Consider the following 15,375-nt stretch of genomic DNA (forward strand, 5'->3'; position numbering starts at 1 on the left):
CATTCGGGGATGCCGAAAAACTTACATTATTCCTCCTGCTGTATTGCTCCAATGAATAACATTTGGAGTCCATATCCTCCTTCATTTTGTGGATTTCAACCTCCTTTTTATCAAGATTTTCAGTTAACTCTGAAAATGCTTCGAAATTAAATATTAAACTTTTTTCAAGTTCTCTTATAACCATTTCTGTTATGAAGGTCAAAATGGCCTGCACAATTTTTTTTAGAAAGCTGTCCGAGTTAATAAAGTCATCCAGCGTGCACTTCATGAGGTGGTCTACGTTGGCATCATTGGTAATGGCTGGGCTTCTAAGTCTGTTGTTTTGGCGGCCCACTTTCTTTACAATGCAAATTTGGAAGAAAAAGAACAATACCGACAAAATGTGTTGGTACGATTCATAAATACAAACGTAACACTGCCGCAAGTTTTTATCACTTCCACTGCTGTATAACACCTCCAAATCACTTGATTACTGAGGAGCCTCACTCACCCACGTCCGTGACGAACCATTTCATCAGATAGGTTAGAAACTCAACATGGCGCAGCCCGAATGGTGTCACGATGCATTACGCATTTACACAAGGTTTACCTACATCAGCACATTTAATAATTGTAATAATAATAATAATAATAATAATAATAATAATAATAATAATAATAATAATAATAATCGCAATAGCAATGAGCACTTGAATGAGTATTAAGTTCAAGTGATTTTCACACTTACCTGCATTCAGTCAGTGTTTTTTGTCTCTTTTTACATTTTACGAGGTAGTGAGTATCGCACACGTCATTACATAGTAAATAAACATAGTCATCTGTTGTCTATGTGCATATTTTGCTGTGGAAGCCATATATTTAAGCTATTAGAAAGCTGAAGACGCAATATAGGCCTCTCCATTCAGCAACACAGAATATACAATAGTAAGCAAATCAAAACATTGAAAATTGGATCAACCGATCAGAGCGCTATAGGCTACCCATATAGCTACTGAAGCTATTGGTTACTTCACATTCAATATCACACTTGGTTTTGTTTGAATGTTTATTCAGTTTCCTTTACAATTTATTCCTGGCATAAAAGACATCAGCCTACCCAAGATTAGTGTTATAAAAATTAGAAAATGTGCTTCTATTAAGGGATAAATAAGGTATGTCCGTTTTATCTGGCCAAAGAATGAATTTCCAGATTTTTTCTGAATTCCCTGACATTTCCTGGTTTTCCCGCTATTAATCGAATTCTCTGACATTCCCAATTTGCGGTTTTCCATGCAGGTGGACACCCTGTTAAACCCTTATTTGGGCCGATGGCCTTCGATGTTAGGCCCCTTAAAACAACAAGCAGCATCAAACCCATATTTGTATGGGGAGGCCACTCACTTTTTATTTTCCTTGAAGTGAAAAAAGGTTCATGATCGTGTGTTGCTATGTATGTTTTTACTAGTTGATGTGGTAACCTCCTTTTGTCGAATTAGTCAAGTGGATGATATAGATGTTGATTCCCATAGGGAATCTGAAATATTTGTCCTGAATGAGTAAATTTATAATACCAATATAAATGGTCCGTTATTGGACATTATAAATTTTCCAGCTAACTCATTCTTGGTTGCCAGCGTTTCACCCTCGTGTGCTAGGGTGGGCTCATCAGTTGGTACCTAGCACACCTACCAATACGCTGGCTAGTGCATACCGTGGAGGCCACTGCGTAGGCTAACTGGAGCCACCGGCAGTGCCAATGCACTAAGAGACTTTGTCTCATTACCAAAAATTGATGCCTGCTTGGCCATCAGATGATATAGATGTTGATTCCCATAGGGAATCTGAAATATTTGTCCTGAATGAGTAAATTTATAATACCAATATAAATGGTCCGTTATTGGACATTATAAATTTTCCAGCTAACTCATTCTTGGTTGCCAGCGTTTCGCCCTCGTGTGCTAGGGTGGGCTCATCAGTTGGTACCTAGCACACCTACCAATACGCTGGCTAGTGCATACCGTGGAGGCCACTGCGTAGGCTAACTGGAGCCACCGGCAGTGCCAATGCACTAAGAGACTTTGTCTCATTACCAAAAATTGATGCCTGCTTGGCCATCAGATGATATAGATGTTGATTCCCATAGGGAATCTGAAATATTTGTCCTGAATGAGTAAATTTATAATACCAATATAAATGGTCCGTTATTGGACATTATAAATTTTCTACCCAGAAGACTGGAAATGGAAAATGAAGAAAATTCTGTTGAAATGAAGACAAAAGTTTATACAATACTGCTATCAGCTCATTTCATCGAACAATGCCAGCAAACTTTACTTAAGTGCCATTTCTTTATTTTTCTATGCATGTCATGTCTAATGACACAACCAAGTGGTGTTTAACAGAGAGCCACTTGTAGGGAGTTCCATGTCAAACGAGTGGTTTAAATGTTAAGCAGTTTTTATTTTTCGCAGGTGGTACGAAAATTGTCTATGTTGAATACACACAATATTAAACAGAAGGAAGGATCCACCTTTCAATACTCAATTTTAAGTTGAACCAAATAGAGGTTACAACTTGTCCATTTGGGACCGGTTTCAACACATTTGAAGTGTCATCATCACCCAATTGGCAAAGCAGTGCAAAAATTAAGTCATAAATGTCTAAAAAAAACTAACACAGTGATCACAACTTAACAACGGAGTATTGAAAGGTGGATCCTTCCTTCTGTTTAATATTGTGTGTTTCTCTAATCAATACGGGAAAATCATGAAATTTTTAAATTTATATGTTGAATACCTCGAGTAGTGCCCCAGAGAATTCATTTCACCCAATTGCAGTGTTCATTAGTCACTTAGAGATATTTTACTGTAAATGTAAACATGCTGCACAAACAATGAATACTACAATTTCTCCTACAGGTAATACAAGCTTCGTTCCTGTGGCTAATTTTGTAGATTCTTACACACAGCCAGGGAATACATTTCCATGTAAACACATATCTATTCAGGAAACTATGCTCATTTGTATTTTGTATATTTTAATGTAGGGGACAATACTGAAATGTGCCGTGTTTACTTGTTCTGACTACCGTTTACAGTTTCTACAGCCAGAATTTATTCCTGAAGATTGTTCTTCCATTCCTAAAAGCAGTTTAATGTTGCACTAACAACTCCAAGGTAAAGGGTTAAGATTAGGTATGCAGTGGCATTAATTAAGGTTAATTAATGATAAAATGGGGAAACCACGGAAACGTTTTTCAGGGCTGCAGATACTAGTATTCGACCCCACGCAATCTCACCACCACTCTCTCCTGAAAATCTTTTACACAGCAATAAATCAGAAAGACAGCCGACAGTAACCTAAATCATCACAAAAAAATACCAGAAATAGCTGCTGCGGGGTATTGATGTGATACAGAAGAATCTCCATAACAACACTGATAAAACAAGATACAGGTATCCTAAATGGAAACCTCTCAGGAATTTGAACCCTACTTCCATATGTCGCATCATAAAGAGTAATGAACAACTCAACATTCACAGCCTCACTATAAAATTGCACACAGAGGTAAATAACACAGCAAAACAATATCGGTAATTAAAATTACAGATTAAATATTGCAATTTTTTGTCTAACTACCATCCGCATTTCTTCATCTGCGATGATCTTCAGAAAAAAAAAATCATCATTCCACAAAATGTAGATACATGATAGATTGCTACTACTGTCCGCACACTTTATCTTGGTGCATTTACACCCTAGTGCTGAATCGGTCGACCTCAGTGATCTTCGAGATGCGTACTGGCAACCTTTGCAACACAAACTATGAATCGCTTAAGCATCGCCGTGCGACATCTGGCGTACATGTTCCGTACTGTTGTTGTTGACATAACAAAGCCATGCGACATCTGGCGTACACGTTAAGTACTGTTGTTGTGTATATAACACAGCTCCCCCATATATTATAGGTTAGTAGGGAACATGAGTTCGGAACATCCGTCGACATCCAAGGAAGCACCTGGAACTCCTCCAAGGAAACGACTAAAGCCGGTTATACACAGCGAGGCACGAAAAATAATAGCAAACGTTGCAAAATGCTGTGCCTTGGAGAAAAAACAGAAACAGCTCCTCGTCCCCCTCAACTAGGCTATTCAACGCGCTGCCGCGTATACAGGAAAATCTGCTTCGACTATTAATAGGATTAAGGCATATTCTGCCTCTCACCCCGGCGAATCTCCACGCTCCCCTGGTAAAAAGAGGTAGGTCCCTCTGACCAGTCTATCTAAGCAGTTCTAACCAATATCATGATGGATACTATTAGGTTGTCATGTGCAAGTGTTATATGCTGTTCTCCTCTTGCTCGTAGGGTGAGAACGCAAGGGAAGATAGAACTGAGTGATCGCGACAAACGGGTGATCAGGGACACCATCGAAAACTTCTATACCGTCCAAAAAGTGGTGCCTACCGTGAAGAAACTGATCCCTGTGCTGCAGAAAGAAATCAAGTGGTCGTGGAGCCCAACGTCCCTCCGAAAAGTTTTGAAAGGTATGGGTTTTGTTTGGAAGAAAGTCCAAAACAAACGTGTTTTATTGCTGGAGAGGGCAGACGTCGTTGATTGGCGGGCACGCTTGCTCGTCCAAATTAAACATGCTAGGGAGGAAGGCAAGGAAGTATTTTACTTGGACGAGTCCTGGATTGACAATAATACAACAACTGGAAAATGTTGGCAGAGAGGAAACGATGTTGTGGGTGTTACAGCCTGGGGAAGCTCTACGAAAAGGCTAATAATTGCAAGTGTTGGATCTGAGAAAGGGTTCATACGAGAAGCACAATTAATATTTGACGCCAGAAGTACCCAAGGCGATTACCATGGCCAAATGAATGCCCACAATTTTGAGAAATGGTTCAAAACATCTGTGCTCCCTAATTTGCCTCCTGCATCTGTGATAGTGATGGATAATGCACCATATCATTCACGACAGGTGGATAAAATACCATCGAGGTATGACACACGCGTGACAATGGTCCAGTGGCTACAGGGGAAGGGCATTGTCTGCCACGCAAGTCAAAGGAAAGAGGCTCTATATAGATTAGTTCAGGAACACAGGCCTCCTGATACAGTTTATGCTGTTGACGTCATGGCGGCTGAAAAAGGACACGTCGTCCTTCGTCTCCCTCCATACAACTGTGATCTGAACGCCACTGAATTGGCATGGGCAAAAATCAAACGAGAATTCAAAGGACGGAACATTACGGGAGACATGTCAGCCGTTAACCTTCGACGACTAACCATCGAGGCATTCCGTTCCGTATCGGCCGAAGATTGGAAAGGGTACTGCCGGAAAGTGAAAGAACTGGAGGAGGACTACTGGAGACACGACGGTGTAATGGAAATAGCCATGGACGACATTATAATGCATAGTACAGGAGAATGCAGTGACGATTGTGACAGTGATCTGTCTGAGATGTAATGTAAATAAAGATGTAACATATAGATATACAAATAAATTGTGACAAGGATTTGTCTGTAAATAATGTAAATAAATGTAAATAAAGGTGTAGCACATACATATACACATTCATTGTGACAGGGATTGGTCTGTAAATTAATGTAAATAAAGGTGGAGCACATACATATACACATTCATTGTGACAGGGATTGGTCTGTAAATTAATGTAAATAACGTGTTGAACATACATATACACATTCATTGTGACAGGGATTGGTCTGTAAATTAATGTAAATAACGTGTTGAACATACATATACACATTAATTTTGACAGGGATTTGTCTGTACATTAATGTAAATAAAGGTGTAGTATCGATCGCTCATACTATCGATTCAATTCAGATTTCATTTTCATTCAGTTGGCAGCACCAGGCAGCACTATCGATACCGGGACAGCTCCCTCCTTACTCCTCACCCCGTACACAAATGCATCAACTTAAAGTGTGCGGATAGTACACACAACTTGCAGGCACTTGCAACGCAAAGGCTGGGAGTTTTCTAAAAAGCATGCTAGTTATATGCGTATTCATTTTTAATGCTAAATTAATATTAACTTCTAATATTCTTACTTGAGATCTATACATTTAGCAAATGTACATTATTGAACTTGAACATTACCGACAATGTGTTAGAGGTTGTGGACGCAGTGTAAAAAGACATAAATCACAATTCCTCACTGAAGAAAAACCGTAACTTTCTTAACGGAATAAGCTGTAGAATTGGCCTTATATAACAACATACCAGCCACTTCGAAACAAAACCGGTTATTTGAATGTTGTTCAACCACTTAAAACAAACTCTTGAAGTACAAATTTGATTTCTAACAGTCAGTAGAACCTTAGCCTACAATGGAATACAAAGCCTGCCCGATAGCCACTCATAGCTGTCCGCCGTGTGGATGCTATATTTGCCGCTAAAGGCGCCGCAATTATTCTTCTTCTTCTACTCCTTGGGATTTTCTTGGGCGCTGCTAAAAAGCCATTACCCAGTCGCAACGCGTATTTTATCACTAATCTTCAATAGAAATTTATACTGAGTTTTACTTATGACTGATAGAGTTGATCAACACTTGTAGAAACACTCAAGAAACACTAGGGTTACAGGTCGAGAACTTGACGTCTTCATAGTAGAGATGGGGAGATTCTGAACGAGTGATTCAAAATGAACGAATCATTGCACTGAACGATTGAATCATGATTCAGTGAGCGAAATGAATCGACTCGTTTGTGAATCGAAATCTGAATCGAGAGATGGCAGCCGCAACTCGTTCCTTGGTTCCTCGTTCGTTCTGATTCATATCGCCAAATCGGGTATCCACCATTTTTGAATCAATGACTACTTGTGAAGAACGACTCTGTTATTTTTTATTTAACCTGAACTAAAAGTCCTGTCCACAAGTCAAATACTCTAACCTAACCTTACAGGAAAAAATATATTTTTTAAATAAGAAATTATCACGTAGTTTCAAGTCACACACTTCTCGGAACTTTAAGCTACAATCAACTTTCAGCTCGTTGCGAAATGTTAGGTTAAGTTTACTTCAAGGTTCCCGCTCACGTTCTTCTTCTTGTGAAGTAACGTGTGAAACATGGCCACAAATGATCATATCTACTATAAATTTCAAATTCGATTCTCGTATAGTTTCGAATGGTAGCTACTTAAGTTTGGAAAGGATTAGCCAGACAGTTGTGTAGCATTTCTCAACTGTAACCTCTAAAAAGGATATTACTCTTGTTAAAATGCTATCAATTATTATTATTATACCTTGAACATTTCACTTCTTGTAACCTGTAAACATGTAAAGCAGTAGCAGGTATAAAGAACATAACGGAATGGTTCATCTGAGTCCATGGTTTCGCTTTCGGCTCTCCGTCACGCGGTATTGGAATGAACGAATTAAATAAACGAATCAAATGAACGAATCATTTTAGTGAATCGGTTCAAATGAATCGGTTCTTCTAAAAGAATCAGATTCCCCATCTCTACTTCATAGGTTACAGCTGTGTAGAGGATGATGCGAGTCAAGTAGCTCATCAGACTCTCTAGTCAAAAGAAGTTAGAGTTTAATGTTACAATTGTCCACAAATTCTTCGCCGCAATTCAACCTCACATCAATACCTTGGTTGGCGGTATTTCTACACGTTGTCTGCCTACTCGTGACGTCGTATTGATAAAATACCTCAATTATATGACAATGGTGTACTGTTGCGTACCGCTTTGTAAACAAGGCTCTAGAAATATAGTTCCTGGAATTATGGGTTAAAGCAATAAGCAGACAAGGTATGGTACAGTAAATACGCAGACCATGTGACGGCAGAAGTTAGGTTACTTATTATTAGGCTATTGCTCCTATTCTGATGATAATAATATTATCTTCGATATACATCTCCTGGCTCGAGAGACAGTGTCACCGTCTAGGAAGCCCACCTCCCTCTTCAGGGGAGGAATGAAAGTATTTAGTAGTTACATGATCCGCCAACATTAGCATCAGTGGCGTATCCTGGAATCTCCACTGAGGCATGCAACTAGTAACCATGCAGTTAACACAATGTATTAAGTAAATTTCAATTCTACTCACCCTAATTACATGTAGGTGAACTCGAGCCAAACAGTTTTACTGTAAGTTTCTGGATTGAACGTGCGTACACAATTCTTGTTTTCTCTTTCTAAATTTACGAGGGTCCGCCTCTGTGGTGTAGTAGTTAATGTAATTAGTTGCCACCCCCGGAGGTCCGGGTTCGCTTCCCGGCCCTGCCACGAAATTTGAAAAGTGGTACGAGGGCTGGAACGGGGTCCACTCAGCCTCGGGAGGTCAACCGAGTAGAGGTGGGTTCGATTTCCACCTCAGCCATCCTCGAAGTGGTTTTCCGTGTTTTCCCACTTCTCCTCCAGGCAAATGCCGGGATGGTACCTAACTTCAGGCCACGGCCGCTTCCTTCCCTCTTCCTTGTCTATCCCTTCCAATCTTCCAATCTTCCATCCCCCGCAAGGCCCCTGTTCAGCATAGAAGGTGAGGTAGCCTGAGCGAGGTACTGGTCATCCTCCCCAGTTGTATCCCCAGACCCAGAGTCTGAAGCTCCAGGACACTGCCCTTGAGGCGGTAGAGGAGGGATCCCTCGCTGAGTCCGAGGGAAAAGCCAACCCTGGAGGGTAAGCAGATTAAGAAGAAGAAGAAGAAGAAGAAGAAGAAGAAGAAGAAGAAGAAGAAGAAATTTACGAGGGAAGGTAGAGGTCTCGCGGCTTTAACTATTTGCATTCAAACTGATTTACAATTATATCCGTTTTAGACTTGTACCGGGCGGTACACCTCCACACCGTTTATTTAAAAGTTGCGCCAGTTGAAACTCCTCTTCTGGAGGAAGTCTGAACTTTATCTACGGTCTTAATTTCCAAATTTCTCAGAAGATGTCACTACCTGGAAATTTTTGAGTTTGTGAACTGTGTCATTTTCGACGTACTTTTGTTTTGCTTGTATTAAGAAGTGTAAACTTTCTCTTCTAGAGGACACTACTGAAGATCAACAATAGTGCACCCTAGTGCGGAGTCAAAGAACTATTTTGTTGGAGAAATTTTTATTTCAAATGTTTGTTCTCTGCGAAATTTCTTTCAGTTATTGTTTAAGTTGGCTGTATACCCCTCCTTTTTCCCCTTGTTTTAGATTTATCCAATCCCGAATTTCTTCAATTAATTTCTGACCAATCTGGTGTATCTTTCCCCAACTTGAATCTGTTGCGGGGTCCTACCCAATAAAATCTTTGTGGGAGGGTGTTTTCTTTCCCCTAACGCCTAGAACTTTCTGCGAGAGTATTTAAACTGCTGATTTTAGGGTCTCCGGGCCACTTCTGTTCCATCTTTCAGTGTATTAAGTACATAGCAGGAGGCGGGAAGCGCCTCTTTCCTCGGCAGCTATCTACTACCAGGTAATGGCCTATTAATAACTTCTTTTCTTGCTAGGTCGGCAGTTTAACTCTCGCGGCGGGTTCGAAGCGTTTTCCATCATGTAACCTTTTCCTAATATGTAACTACTCTTTTCATCTTTTTCTTGTAAAGCTACGTATGGGGATAGAGAGTGCTTAACCCTCTCGAGCTCCCACTCACATTGTTTGAGGTGAACTTATTTTTCGCAACCTATTCTTCAGTAATGTAAGTTAGTAGTTTCTTAAGTCACCTCAGTAGTATTGGATTAGCCCTTGTATTATCGGCCTAGTGCCAAGTAGGTCTTAAACAAAGTGTATTAGGAGTGCAAGTTCGCCTCCTCTCAAATTGTGATTTTAGAGGTCATGTAATCAACCTTCCTTTCATTTAGTGGACCTCAGTAGGTTGGGTATTCTACCCCTGTGTATGTGTCCTTAGAGGACAGCTTGAATGTAGAATTAGGAATGGCCTGTGATAGGCTTGTATTTTAAGGGGAAGTAACCCTTTCTTGAAAGTTGTGGTTTCTGCCTCAAGGAGGCTTTTTCGATGTAATTGGAAGCTGGTGTTTCTGGCATGATTGGGGGTTTTCGGCCCCTTTGTTGAATGGTTTATATTGTAAAGTTGGGCTCATTGCTCAAGACTTATGTATCTGATTCTTGAAGCCCCGAAGGGGGTAACTGTGTAAATTGTTTTTTTCAAATTGTGGTTCGGCTACTATGTACCTGTTCTATTTTCCTAATCTTGAAAAGAAAATATAACCTTGTTAAATTTTAAATTAGTTTCTCTTTAGTAGCTTCAGACCTATTCACCACCCAGCACCTTCTTTCACGCCTAACTACCACGGATAACTCCGTAACAGACTCATCCATCGTTAATACCACATTGCGCAAAATATAATAAAACAACGAAAACGACGAATAGCACAGGAACAGCGCACACAGAATGAACTCACTAATCAGCAAAACACACAATGAATTAACTCACTAGTTAGCCACAACTAAAGCACTGGAGGTAAGTCACCCCAGTGGCATTGGTCAGTTTCATCACGTTGGGTTCTCGGTAGGGGGTAATCTGTGTGTCCCGTTCGCTGTAAACATGTCGACTTTCTCCAAGTTGCTAACAGATGGCAGAGGGTAGCACGGGTAAGGGGTGACAAATCCTGACCAAGTTTCAATTGCAGCGACATGGTTCGGAGGGTTTCAGAACTACGTCTGCCACTGAATGCAATTTTAAGATTGAATGCCTTACGTCGTTAACTCCTCAATTTGCTGTCTCTTTCTTCCGAGAGTGGAGTAGACGGCGAGACGACACCAGCACCACACGTAAGCAAGCAACGGAACTAGTACAGTTGCGCGGACCTTTTGAACTTCTGAGAGATGAAATCTTTAATATTTGACCTGCAACAACCTAAAATCGTAAATCAGACAGTTCTTTGTGTTATCATAACGCATGCAATGAATGCCTTGCATTCAAGGAGAATACGCCCCTGATTAGCATATTATTTGGGAAGGTATAAGCAATGCCAAACTCCTAGGGTGTCATGGCCATCGTATTTGGCACAAATATTGGAGTAGGTACCCGGACTTGAAGGTTCTCTCATGCTTCCATTATTTCCGTGGTATACTCTACATGAAACTCACACTGAGAATTGCCAGTGTCGAAACTGTGATTTGAAACTTGGAATATTCGAAGTGTGCAGCTGCCCATTCTTACCATGGAGCGTAAGTTAATGTGCTCGTCTATGCAGGAGGAAGAGAGGAATAGTTGTGGAACGTAAAGTGACACAATATACTGTACAAGTAGTTCCTTTTTACCTTTCAGTTTTTCGTAAAAAACAACCAGAAAAGGAATAAATGGTCTCCTATAAGTTTCTAAATGGCTTTCGTCTTATTTTTCGGAACAAAATAAATAAAATGTGTCTTTTCCAACTTTTGCAACCGTTAGTTAGTGAACAAATCACACACGCGGATGAACCGGCAGCAACGAATCCTGAGTTAGCAAGAAATTTTTAAACACAACTGGAAGGCATCGAAAAGGAAGCCGAAGGAGCACCATGAGTTTCTATGTCGAGTGCTGCAATGGCATATGTTGGAGGGTATTTGGCAAAAGTGGTCAAAGATTACATGCCATGTCAAGTGTGTGTTGATGAAATTAGTAGTATCAAGAGTCGATCTCCACTAACGTCATTAATAAAAATCAAAGACAGAGGTGGTCTCAGGTATCCAAACCCAAGGTTTGTCTCACTGCTGATGAAACTGGGGAAAGTAACGGACGAAATTATATCGGTAACGCTGGGCGGTCCAAAAATAGCACAAACATTAACCGAAATACTGTTGCCCCATATTGCTAAAAATCATATTCTACAGTGTGGGAAAAGTGATCATCCTGAGGAACTAAGCAGAATAATACCGCACAAGTTTCTGGGCCCCTCTGTCACTAACTACGATAATGACATGACAGATGAGTATCGCCGAGAATATTTCTTGAGAAGAAAAACAATGTATGAGAAGAAAATATCAAAATAAATGGTTAAAGTCGTTCCTTTTCAGTGAAAATCTACGGTGCGGAAGTAAAAATATCTAGTGCAGACCTTATATCCTTTTAAATGGCAGACATAAATTTCGACAGTTATGTGTGTTATCTGAAATTAAAATACACAGCTGAATTGAACTCCTAGGGGTAAAAGGTGAACATTTATTATTTTCTAGTTCATTCTGTTCAGTAAGTTGTATAATATACAGGAAGTATGGTTTTAACTCCCCTTAGCAATGCTAGTGAGTGCTGATTTGAGGTGGTATACTAGCGCTGCAGTGGTCAAGGCGCGGACTGCCAGGCGGACACTGTTTCTGAAGAGAGCACTGCGAGTGAGCAGGCTTTGTATTCCTTGTAGAGTAAGGTGGAACAGGCTGAATTTAGGAAAGGATGTATTACTTAAGACTTCTTCTTCTTCTTCTTCTTCTTCTTCTTCTTCTTCTTCTTCTTGATACTTATGGACTTTTTTACTGTCGCCCAGCCACTATGCGTATAAAAAGGAGATCACACGCCAAATAGAGTCCAAAAAACATAGAATAAGTGAATTTTGCACATATTATAGAGGGTTGAAAAAACTTATGTCTTGAAAGCAGTCTAAGGGTTCACTGTTCACATACAACCAAAACTTGCACTGGATTCAAAGATGGAAGCCAGAACAGTACGCAATAATCATAGGTATAAACTTGTGGAGAGAACAAAATATATGGAGCACCAGTAAATATGATCGAACTGCGAACATGTCATGTAAATTCTTGTATGGAACGTAACAATGAAAAGCAGGTGAAAAGGGGGAATATAAGGGTGTGTGACACACAAAAAATCACAGGGACACAAAGGTACTAAACTTCACGCCGAAGTGGCCTGTCTTGGCGACTTGTCTACTACTCAAACACAACACCCGGCCTAAAATTGGGATAGACAAACACTTAGGAAAAATGTAGTAGGGAGAAAGGAAAAACTTAAAGCTAATAGGAGTATTAATTGAAGGAATATGGATGAGTTGAGGTATAGGCCTATACCAGAGAATTTAGTGCAGAAATGAGAATACTATCCTAAAAACAGTAGTGCGCAATGTTCTGATTTAGTTGGTGAAAGACGAACGTACCGGAATTACGTATAGTAATGTTTGAAGCACGAGGAACTGTAGCTGTGGAAAGTAGCGAGACAAGCAGTAGCAACTAAAGTGAAGTATAACGGGAGCCAAATGAAAACTAAGATCAAATGAAAATGAGTGAATAAACGTATATACCAGTGAAATATGTAATTAAAGGACCAAAAGCGTGGAATGATTAGAGGGTCAAATGAGCATCTTCAATAAATTGATTAAGAACTGTAATGATATCAGATGAGAGATCAACTAATAGACAAGTAAGACTTGTATGAAAGGGAATTTTCATTCGTGTCAGGCTAGCGAGTAACTTACGCCGGAGTGCAGAATAGACAGGACATTGAAAAAAGAGATGGTTACTATCCCCTTCTAATTCACCCCATACACAGTTAGGATGATTAACTAAATGAAAACGCAACTTGTATTGCGGCGTAATGGAATGATTGAAACGTAATCGAATTATGTTAGTGATATGTCGACGTGTGTATGAACCCTTGGCAAACCAGGGTTTTGTGGTAATATGTGGTTGTAGCTGATAATAATACGTGCCTCTAGAACGTGCAGTTTGATTCCAGTCATCTTGCCAGGAGCTGTAGGCGGTGCCCTTAAGACTGGGATAGAAATCAAGAGGGGGTGTAGCTACTGTGAGAGGGGGCGTGGGGAGTCGACTAGCTTCTTTAGCAGCAGTGTCCGCTAGATCATTACCAAGAATATTGGAATGTCCCGGTATCCATACGAGTGTAATATATATGCCATTTTGTTCAAGGTGATAAAGTAGGGATTTAACAGTATAAATATATAAATTTAAGGATGGAGTAACAGAGGATAATGCCTGTAATACACTTTTAGCGTCGGTATAAATAGTAGCTTTTGGCAAGGAATGTTGTTGTATGTAAATTAATGCTTGTTAAATGGCAAATAACTCTGCAGAAAAGATGGAGAAAGTAGTCGGAAGATGAAAACTTTCAATTGTATTGGAGTCTCTAATAACAAAAGCAGCACCGACTCCTTGGGGGTGTTTTGCCCCATCTGTGTAAAAGTCTACACCGATAACAGAGGGAGATATGCGCATTCTTTTTGACATGGGGTAGGCGCTATCAGCGATAGCTGACGATCCTGTTAATAAAGATGTATGAGAGAAAATTATTGTGGGTGTGTAGTGTAAGCTTGCAAATGGAGTAGAATACATGGGTATGGAAGGAGTTCTATGGACCGAAGTGCAAAATCTGTTTATAATGGTATATGCAGTATATATAGCTGGCACGCGTTCCGATCTAGGCGGACATTGTTGATAGTAGTCATGTAAGAGCTGTAGCTTTGGAATTAAAGGGGAAGATGAAAAAGCAAGCCTTTTAATCAGATATTCCTGTGAGAGCAGTAAACGCCATATCACAATTGGGACTTCACTCGTTTCCACTAATAATGCATTGGTTGGGGTAGTCTTAAGTGCTCCAATACAAAGGCGTAAAGCTTGAAATTGGAGGGTATTGAGTGAAATAAGCGAGGTAACTGAATCGATGTCTATTATGTGAGTTGAATAATCAAAAGTGGAGCGTATAGATGCTTTGTATAAGGAAAGAGCAGTATTGGGGTCGGCGCCCAGTTACGACGAACTACAGTATTAAGAATTTTGATAAATCCATCAACTTTTTGACGTATCAAAGTAATATGACGTTGCCAGGTGAGTTTGTGATCAAAGATTATGCCAAGGTATTTATGATGAGTAGTGAGAGGGATACTATATCCCTCATAAGTAAAGGGAGAGTGATCATATGAACGCTTATGAGTAAATATCATTGCCGCACATTTTTCGATGGATAGTTGAAGGCCATTATCTTAAAACCATATATACACGTGACTCATGACCTGGTTCATCAGCTGCCGGGCAACATCAATGTTGTCTTGCGATGTGTAAAGAACTATATCATCTGCATAAATAAGTACTCGGGCATATTGTGAAATGAGATGTTCCAATTCACTGATATAAAGGGCAAATAAATTTCCGCTTAATATATCACCCTGAGGCAAACCATTACAAGCAGAGCGGCTGGGTACGTGATGATACGATGATTTAATATTTAATGAGCGATATGTATATAATTTTTGCAGGATAACAATAAAGGCGGGAGGTATGCCTTTTGCCGCTAATTTTTCCCAAAGACAGTGGAGTCATATGCACCTTTGATATCTAAAAATATAGAAAGAGTAATAAACTTCATTGTTAGGTTCCGTATTAAGTTGAGACTATGCTTAAAGTAAATACAAAATTTTAATATTCTACCTTCTCAATACTAAAATAGCATGTGATGTTTTTACAAAAACATTACAATG

Source organism: Anabrus simplex, chromosome X (genome assembly GCF_040414725.1).
Source record: "Anabrus simplex isolate iqAnaSimp1 chromosome X, ASM4041472v1, whole genome shotgun sequence".
NCBI classification, from domain to species: domain Eukaryota; kingdom Metazoa; phylum Arthropoda; class Insecta; order Orthoptera; family Tettigoniidae; genus Anabrus; species Anabrus simplex.